Below are 11,241 nucleotides of genomic sequence, written 5' to 3' on the forward strand. Positions count from 1 at the left end.
ACTAGAATTTTGTTATTTTTACTATAAACGGGATCGCTGCTCAACAATTATTTAAGATGGGACAGACTGGGGAGTCTGCACAAGACTCCCTAATTTGTCCCAACTCTTTTTTTATTGATACAGATAGTTTTTTGATACAAACATAAACTTGAAAAAGAAACTAAAACTAGGAAGAATGGAAGTGAACCAAATATTTATTATATTTCTCGATGGGTTAGGCCTTTGGCAATATAAGAAAAAGAAATAAAGGAAGAGGAGGCTACCTGGAATCCTCATCTGATTTCTCCAACTCATCATCATCTTCATCCTCATCTTCACTTCCTTCACCCACTTCACGTTCGTAGTCTAGATCTTCCTCTTCATCCTCTATACATGCAAACAAGAGTAGGGTAAGTATAAAACAATAAAATACAATTACATATAGATAATAGAAGGGCTTAGTAGCTACTTACCTTGTCTTCTAGAGTCCCCAAAGTGCACTCGTTCAAGCATACACCTCAAGTATGCATCCAATCCCACAACTGCGGACAGGGGACTGGATATCCATAATCATGCCAACAATTGTGGATAGGGGACTCAATATCCATAATCGTACTCCTCTTTTATTGGGTCATGCCAAAAACCTCTTGCTACTACAAAAAAACAATTAAGAAAATATACAATTATTTAAAGAAAAAAATATAGTTTAAAATAAAATTTTAAAAAGAGGATAAGGAAAATAGTAAAATGGATACTTACAAAGTGAGAAATCAAGGAGGATTTTCCTCTCGAGCGAAAGTGTGACACCCTTTCTATTAGAGAGAAAAAGCTTCATCCTCGTCTTCATTCAGCCCTCTCAGAAGGCGAGCCCCACATGTGAAACATGAAACTAAACATTAAGCACATCAATAACATATTGTTTTGAAAGATAAGCTTGTGATTTCCACTTGTTAAAGGACTTTGTGAACTCGAGGTTAGCAAGTACATGCATCCAGCTGATGACTTATTTCCCTCGTGCATCCATCATGAGGGTAGCATCGACATCCACATTGTACCGGGTAGGGTTCATGGATAAAATGGTGGGATGGATCTCCTCGTGGGTGGCTCAAAATGAGTGGATGGAGAACCCCCCTGTTGGGGCGATGACTCAGGAGACCTAGTGCTACTTTTGCCAAAACAAAATCACCTTGCTCCTCCCCCACATGTTACTACAACTACTAGCCCCCCCAAACTCCCTACTACTAAACGACGTTGGGTGAAGATGGACGTGAGGGAGTAGGGGTGCATCTAGTCGACATTGATAGTGTAGGATCATCAAAGCCATAGCATGATGGGCGTGCACCACTTGGACCTATTCCTATCAAAAGAGTGGAGATTGGCCATTCATAAAGGCTTTATGCATAGAGCCTAGGCATAAAGCCTATGCATAGGCTCTATGCATAAAGCTATACATATAGCCTACGTATAGAGCCCATGCATAGGATGCATATAGCCTACGTATAGAGAGCCCATGCATAGGTTCTAGATTTATAGAGCCCATGCATAGACTATTATACATAAATCCCTATGCATAAAGCCCATGCATATGCTCTATGCATAAATCTATGTATAGAGAATATGAATAGAGCCCATGCATAGGTATAAAGCCCCACAAGCCTATGTATAAAGCTTGTAAGCCTATGCATAAAGATCTAATCCTATGCATAGAGCCCACAAGCCTATGCATAAAGCTCTAAATCCTATGCAAAGAGCCTATGCATAAAGCTCTAAGCCTATGCATGGAGCTTGCAATACTATATATAAAGCTTAAAAAAAGCTTTATGCAAGCCTATGTATAAAGCTTATGCATAGAGACTATGCATAAAGCTTACAAGAAGCTTTATGCAAGCCTATGCATAGGCTTTATGCAAGCCTAAACTAAACCTAAACCCAACACCCAAGAGTACAATAAACGTAGAGAAAAGATAAACGATTAAAAGAAAAAGAGGGCTTACCTTTTTTTTGTGAAGCGTAGGAGAGGATTAGTGAAAGACCTACAAACTTAAACATAAGATTAAACAAAGTAATTAGTGATGAAATTTGAACTCATTGTATAATTGTGATGTTGAGCAATCCAAGACCTCCAAATTTGAAAGAAAAATGAAACTTTTCATGCAAGATGAAATCGCTCCACAAGGCTCAAGTGTGGAGACAAGAAGAAGTCCATATAATCCCTAGCAACTTCAAGATAGCTTGTGTCCCTAGCATACTCCGCTCTTTTCTAGCCTTTCCATTGTTTGCCAGCTCTCCCAAACACCATTCTCACCTACTTCATATTCTTTTAGCTCTGGCCCAATTTTGATGATCATCTTGCCTGATATCTCCTTCCCTTAGCATGTGCTTGTCAATGGGAAAAGCATCATACACAATGAGCACATGATTCAAGGTAATCCACACATCACTAATAGCCAATTGACGCTTGGGTTTATTGATAACATTTACAAGCTTTTTTCCATTGTGTAAAAATTCCAGGTCATGAAGCCCAATGATGTTGTTGTGCACCATTCTTGCTGAAAGTGGCCATCCCTTCCAAGCAATCCCAAATCTACTACGTGATGTATCTACATAATCAGAAAGCATCAGCTTTTGCTGTCTACTATTGCCATCGGAGGCATGCCCAATTATCACACCAACTATAGGCCTTTCCTTCCCATTCCACCCGCTTGAGATGGCACCCCACTACCTACGAACAAACAATGCATCCAAAAAATGATTGCATGTACAATGAACTGCTAGAACTAAGCATGGTAGGGCTATGTGTAGAGGGTTGGCAACAAACACTCTTGCATGCCCGCCAACAACACAATTCTAAAACGCATCAACAATTTGGTCATAGCCTTTTTATCCCTCTCCAACTTTGATCATACAAGTTGTCATACATCCATCATCATCTGTTTTGTATCCCCCATCAAATCCCACAAGTGTGTCATCCTTTGCATGTGTTCCACCTATGGTAAGAAAACAAGAGTAAATACAAGAGTTTATGACGTCCTTTGGCATTTCAAAGAAATAATTGGATCAATAAAACGGTTTCAAGTTTCTTGGACTTGATATGCTTACCTTATTCGCTTCTTGATAGCAGTCTCATCTTCCACCAAGATAAAGGGAATCTTTGACATGATCCCATGCTTCTCTTTCTCCTTTTGATAAATTTCAATGATGACATCAAAGATATAGCCGTGTAGGGCCAGTATAAATTGAGTGGCCTCTCTTTGTCTGCACATTGTTCAAGATAGAGAAGGGCCATTAAGGTTACAACTCAAGACGTCATGTAGCCTTGGGCCTCAAACTCAAATATAGCCTTTTTGTTTGCGTTATATCTTTGGCCATTTGACCTTAACATGTTTTGAGCAACATCCTATAGGAAATCCCATAAGGCGGTATTACCACCAAACTTTCCCAATCTATGTGCTTCAACTATATTATTACAAAATCAACGTACATCCTTTCGATTTATGGACTCCATGTTGGCTTCTTTTAAACTTTGAACTCTGACGGAAAAAATAGCTACATGAGCCTTTGCACACCATAGCATCACGAAAAGGTCTCTTGCTTTCTTTTTTACAACTATAGTCATCTCTCTAAGCTCAATTCTTGTGAGATAATCTAGTGTCCTTCTAGAACCTTCACCCCCCCTAGTTCCTCTCTTATTATGAACCTTATTTTCTCTATACACTCTCATTCTGAAATCACCAAGCTTAGGTAACTCTTTACAATAGTGGCATGAACAGCCTTTAAATGGTGTCCATCACTTGAGATGCATAGATAGTAAATGTGCCTAAAGCATCCAATCACCTCAAACACACTATCTCCATCATGTAGCATTATCTTGGTATGGGGTTCCGCAAACCCACACTTTTCCCCCAAAAGGTCATCCAATAGAGACTTTATCTTGATGTCCTTGTTGTTCACTTTGATCTCATCACTCCATAAACCCCAGCAGAACAAATTGACATACACTAAAGCTCCTTGAGTTTCTTCATGGTTATCAAAAGAAGAGAAAGGATTCATACTTAAGCTTGCATTTTTTCGTTGAAACCATGTAGTGGCTGAGAGACCTCTGCTTGGATCATGCTCCTTGTCCTTTTGAGGGCACCGTGGTAAGCCTGTGAGAAATGGATTTGAACTTGCCTCCTTCTTCTCGATTGCCTTCATGTGAGCATTTCCCTGTGTGTGCCCATAGAGAATGGAGCATGAATCTTATTTTGGCGGACACAAATGCAACCATTTGTCATCATACTTACATCTCACCCGAACATAATGTTTGTCCTTGAAATCGTGTAGTGTGGCCTCTACCACTTCGAAATCCTAACCTGTGTACAATCTCCACATAATTAAAGACTATCAACAATATGACAACATTCTCATCTTTTTTGTAAGAATGATGGAATCATACATTCATTTGCCTCCATATGGGAATGTAGCTTCTCCAATGCAACCTCTATCGCTTTTTTGTCATCGTTTTCAGGTTGATTCACTACTTTGGGCATATCTTCCTTTTTAAGATCTCGAGCAACCATGTACTTCACCTCATGCCTTTTGCTCTCTAGAATGTGAGTTTGCATGAAGTTAGAGAAACAATTGTATGCCGCTTGCTTTCCTTCTATTGATCCCTTACCATACGGCACGGTCAATGGACTTTCCCTATTTCTTTAACTAATCTATACAAGAGGCTCTCCATTGAAATCTTTCGTATGCAACTCAAACTTGTCATCCCTTGGAACAACCATTTCTTTCAGCTTTGTCCTAATTCTTTTGCATTCTCGTTGCCATTGTTCAATAACATTTTGGCTCCGTAACCTACTAGAAATCTTGCAAGTTGTGTCCGGTCTTCACAATCTACTTCACCAATTGCTATAGTGCAAAGTCTCTTACTTGGAGGAAGGGTTTCCTCTACGCCACATACGCTCCTCTTGATGTAGACTATGGGTTGGCTACTAATTACCCATCTTTCCTCTTGTTTCTTGGTCACCATGTATTGTTCCTCTACAAACTCAAAGGGTTCATAGATAATCTCATCGCCTTCAATTTCTTCTCAAACCTGAGCAAATGTGGGCTGAAGTGAGTCTTTCTTCACTTGAACAAGTCCGAGATCCTCCTCCAATGTAGTGTCAAGCACTTTAATCTTGAAGAAATATGCCATCAAGACAGAACTATAAAATGTATCTTTAAGCCTACTTCATGAGAACAAAACTACTAGCTTGATTAGAACCAACGATCAAAACACTTCCATAAACAAGAATGTTAGACACAATATTGGCAAACACATACATGATGCCTTTGATAGACAATGGCCTTCCAAACACCATAATCCATGATCTACCCTTTTGGCAAGCTACTTGTGTAGCATACCTTAGGCAATATAAACTAAGCACACCTCATACTTATGCTCGGCAGTGATAAAGTATATAACCTCATCCTGGTAAAGCAACATATAAGAAGAAAAGAAAGACCAAGATTTTACAACAAATACACCTTCTGGCAACTTGAAGAGGGTTCACAATCTAAAGACTAGAGTCAGGGTGGCTTGTGTTTGGTTGAGATGAGAAGAGGAAGAATGTTGGGAGCTTTCTCTTTAACTAAGCGAAGAGGAAGAACCACCCAATACTGTGCCTGTGCCACGATATGTTGTACAATATGGAAGAGAGACAAGAAAAGTGCCTATAAAACCTATAGAGTTCAAATTCATGATTAAAAAATTTTACCACAAAAAAAAGGTACCATTTTTCCTTTTCCAAGAGAAACTTGAGTTAGAATTAAACATTAGTTTTGGGGTTCCTTTTTTTCCTAGCAAAAAAAAAGTGTGGAGCCAATAAAGAGACGATCCTACTTGGTGTCCCACGGTCTACTAAAATGCTATAAAAAGCAAACCAGCTTGAAAAGACTTCTTCCCATCTGAGACTATAATTGATGGCTTCAACAATAAATGCCAGCTTTGGAAGGCTAAACTGAATGTGTTAATATATTTAGACTACATGCTAACCTTTCACAAGCCTCTCTGATTTACTTTATGCTTGATCAAGTAAAGAAAACAAATCACTATCCTCTAATTGAAAGATCCCTGTCCCCACCATGCAATGAATTCTGGGGTGCTAGCAGTAGAAGTAGCATTTCTTGTGCGGGGCAGGGTCCCTCACTCGGGGCCTTGCCCACATATATCCGGGCAAGAGACTAATCCCTCGGTTCTTCCAAAACCGAACCCGGAAAAAACTTCCCTCACGCGGAAAGCACAGGCGATTCCTCCAGATATTTTTTTTAACGTAGTCAAGAGCCTTAACTAGATGAACTAATCTGACTGAACCCTTAAGTCCCATAGTCAAATCAAGGAAAAGACTTGCACTTGGATCATAGAGACCAACGCTTTTTTCCTTATTGAGAGGCACAGCCGTTGATTCTTTTCCATAGAACAATTTTTATCCGGGATTTACTTCATCTATCGTACCATAATAGAATTGAGTCTCATTTTAGGGATCCACCAGTCCAGCCTAACCCCATCCAATCCCGGGTTAGCCAACCACCCAACCACTATAGTGATGGGATCCATTTAAGAATTTGGTTAGGTTTTGTCTCGGGTACCAGGGAAAAGAGTTTCCAGCCCCCCTAGCCGGATATTCATGCAAACTTAAAACTAGTCACACCACTTACACACCCAATATAAAATTGCCTTTTTCATAGATTCAGTAGTCTTTAAAATAATCTTTTAATGAAACTATAGTATCATTGATCATAATCCTCCAAAATATCTGATTGAATCCTAATTTTAAATTTTTCCTTCATCGGTGTACCTATGGCATCATTGGCAACCAGAACGCTCACCACCTGTCCACTCAGGGGCCTTTTCGATAGTTCCTAGCTCATAGTACCCGGCAATATATTCACTTATAAAAATCAAAATGGAATCTCCGTTGAAGATAAGCAAGATCAACCAACAAATCCAAAAAAGAGCCATGGACTCATCCGTTGTTGAGGACCAGCAAGGTCAATCAACGAGATCCATGCCCGAATTTAGAAAATAACTCTTACTCCTTGTTCCAATATCTTCCACGACGTACATGTGGGTATCTTCGACGACCTAGAGCCCGAGTACCGTTTGGTTAGTACCCTCTAGGATCCTTCGTTTGCAGGTCACCTAGCGCTTCACTCATAGGCCACTTCCTTAGTCCCTCATCCACCGTACCGGAAGCTCACCATTTAAATCAAACCGAGGCTGGTCAAGACCTCGGCCGACCTTGCTACGCGAGACATCCTCCGTTGAATCTCTGTCAGATGTTGCAACTTTATCAGTTAGGGGCTCCACAATCTCATTCACAAGATGGTCAAAATGCTTCCCCAGCATTCTTGACATAAAACAGTGATTGTCCACATCCATTCTTTCACATACATCCACATCCATTCTTTCACATACACATCCACATCCATTCTTCACATACACATTCACATCCATTCACATCCCAAATCATTCATCCTGATTTCCATGACATCACATCTCATTCATTCACATCCATCTGATTTCCATCACATTACATCTCATCCATTCATTCACATCTATCTGATTCACATCGCATCTCATCACATCTATTCAGATCTCATCCACTCGCATCTACCCAAATCCACATCTCATCACATCACATTCATTCACATCTCATCCATTCATATCTACCCCGATCCACATCACATCACATCACATTCATTCACATCACATATCCACATCCATTCTTTCACATACATCCACATCCATTCTTTCACATACACATCCACATCCATTCTTTTACATACTTCCACATCCATTCTTTCACATATATATCCACAACATTCTTCACATCATTCTTCACATACACATCCACATCCATTCTTTCACATACATATCCACATCCATTCTTCACGTACACATCCACATCCATTCTTCACATACACATACACATTCACATCCATTCTTCACATACACATCCACATCCATTCTTCACATACACATCCACATCCATTCTTTCACATTCATCCACATCCATTCTTCACATACACATTCACATCCATTTTCACATACACATTCACATCCATTCACATCCCATATCATTCATTTACATCCCGATTGCCATGACATCACATCTCATTCATTCACATCTCATCTCATCACATCTATTCACATCCCATCCCATCCATCCATTCATTCACATCTATCTGATTCACATGACATCTCATCACATCTATTCACATCACATCTCATCACATCTATTCACATCACATCTCATCATCACATCTATTCACATCACATCTCATCACATCTACTCACTCAGGGGGGATGGTTTCGTCGGCCCTCGTCCATCGTACCGGAAGCGCATCATTTTTCAACCATACCGAGGTTGGTTAAGACCTAGGCACGCCTTGCCGCATGAGCCGTCCTTTGAACACTCCCTACAGCTGATTGCAACCAAACTTCCCTTAGAAAAAACATATACCAAATGCTCCCTCTAGCATTTTGGCGTAAGACAATCCCTTAAGAAAACAGGGTTTCTATGCAAGTTTTAAGTTTGATTTTATTTTGAGTACAAGGAGTATTTCTTAAATCAGTATCCCCAAAACTTCTTGATCAAAATTTTGAATTTCATACCAGAATTCCTCAAATTCTATAACATTGATCCACATATCAACTTGAAGGGTCTCAAACTTAGTTTCAGATTTGGCGAGAGTTTTGAGTGTATTTTTCAAGCTTTTTGGAATCATATAATTATGTAACTCTACCAAGTATTGTAATTAAACTTCGACATTCCTAAAACCATGAATTGCAATTATCCTTCTTCTTTGTATTTGTCAAGTTTTTTTTACATTAAACTTGTCCATGACGATGAGTAGGACGATATGAAGTTGTCTACATTAGTAAAAAAGAGCTGGGGCAAATTGGGGAGTCTTGTGCTTTTTCGCTGCTCTACCAACGCAATATCGCTACCCAGTAGTGATATTATGCTACGGAGTAGTGAAATATCATTGATATTTTTGCTATTGAGCAGTGAAAATAGCAGTGAAATGGGCCGAACATCTCCGTACCCTTCTAGTTATAAAAACGCTGCTATTTTTTCACTGCTAAACCCTCATTCTGTCAAAGTGTTAGAAGTCAAGTAGTCAAGGTAGAGAGAAAGTAGTCTACAGAGGAAGGATGATAGGTTCCAACCTATCATCAAGTTTAGCAGGAGGGAATGTCACATGCACACACCTTGACAAAGGCTAGTCTCCTAGCTAATCCTTGATTAGGTAGCTTTTTTAGGATACATAACAAGATTTGGTAGGTAAAGAAGAAGTCCCCAAAGGAATCCCACCAATCGGCCTAGTCATGAGGATCAAACAAACAAAGCCAGCATCAAGCAATCAGCCTAGTCACATAAGGATTAAATAGACAAAGTTAGCGGCATTTAAATGACATATTTCGTAAAGGGAGGTAGATAAAGAACTAGCTTTGGAACTAGAGTCTAGAGCTACAAAACGGATAGGCATGGATAGGAAGATTGTGGAATCACCGAGGAAGCTATCGGCCAGCATTTATGGAGGCATATCTCTGTCAACTATGCAGTAAATGGGGGATTTGTCTAGGGGACTTGTTGGCCGAGAGCAGAGGTCGGCTAGCTCAGAAGTGTTTTCCAAGCTTCTGATATGAGAGAGGGGGTTTCACCCATCAAATAGCTTCACTTTAGCTTCCCCCACAACGTAGCTTGGAGCGAGGTTCTGTGTGTGTGTGTGTGTGTGTGTGTGTGTGAGAGAGAGAGAGAGAGAGAGAGAGAGAGAGAGAGAGTCATAGTACGACTAGGTTAAAGGGCATTTACTGCAGTGTAGCTCCCACAATCTCTCTAGGATACAGAATATATAATCCTACTTTCTTGGACTGTGTGCTATCACAAGCATGCTGTTTTTTATTTACATTGTAGGCTACTTTATGCTCTCGAAGAGCATGGTTGCAGAGGAAGCTTATTCTCCTTCTCACTCTCCTTTGGAGCCACGATGGAACTGCTCCCAATAACTCTCTATGTTTTTGTATTTGTTAGTTCCAAGAATAACATCTACTAACCAGGCTTTGTGTGGCTCTTTTTGTGAGCATGGATGCCCCTTAGCTAGACCTCCTCACATGGTGCAACCTCCCCTTTGATCTCTTCTCAAAAATAATCTCTTGCCTCCATGTCACTTTTGTTTGCATTAGGGGAAATTTGGACTCAAATTGGGCCCTTTAAGGATTGCTACACATTCTCTCTCTACAAAAATGGGCTTATGGTGAAATGTTTGCAAATCAACTCAAAAGTGAGCGAAGTTCAAACATTTGGAATCTGCTCTTTGAGACCTTTCCAATGATACATATCATGATGGACAATTTTTCATATTCAAAAAGTCTCCAAATTTGGTGATAATGTGGCATGTAACGTGCCACATCATCACAAAATTCGAGGACTTCTCAAATATTGAAAATTGCCCATAATGCTATATATAATTGGAAAGGTCTCAAAGAGTAGATTCCAAATGTCAAGACTTTGCTTACTTTTGAGTTGATTTGTAAAAATTTCACAATGAGCCAATTTTTACAGATACAGAATGTGTAGCGATCCGTAAAGGGCCCAATTTGAGTGCAAATTTTCCCTAATGTAGATTGTGATGTCTTTGCACAACCCTCAACACCCTCCCTTCTGTGTTCCTAGGCCCCTTTCCCCCACCCCTTGCTGTCCTCAACTTCAAAGCTCCCTCGTTAGCTCAGGGATCTCAACATCCCCACACGAAATCATCTTCATTGGTCATGATTCACTCCACATCAAGCGGCACACCATCCCCCTCGACTTCCTATCTTTCCATCACCTTGCATGCTTCTTCTAGTAGTTTGTTGCTCCTCTCTCAGAAGCTGAGCATCAAGGGAGGCTTCCCTTCATCCTCCCCCATTTCCCTTTTAGTCTGCAACCCCATCACCCAACAATGGAAGAAGCTTCCTCCATCTCCTTCGATCCAAGATGCTTGCCATCTAGACATCAACATTGATATTGATGTCGGCAGGAAGGGAACCACTAGAAACCAAGGCATTGAAGATCAACACAAATACATAAGCCAAGGTGTTCTTCTTGATGCTATTGGTGGGTAACGATGGCTCACTCCATGTATCTAAGCTAAAATATTATACATGTGCATGCACGCGTGCGTGTGTGTGTGTGTGAGAGAGAGAGAGAGAGAGAGAGAGAGAGAGAGAAGTTTCCTTGTGTTGTT

This window comes from Cibotium barometz, chromosome 3, assembly GCF_041138505.1.
Source record: "Cibotium barometz isolate CiBa-2024 chromosome 3, ASM4113850v1, whole genome shotgun sequence".
Lineage (NCBI taxonomy): Eukaryota > Viridiplantae > Streptophyta > Polypodiopsida > Cyatheales > Cibotiaceae > Cibotium > Cibotium barometz.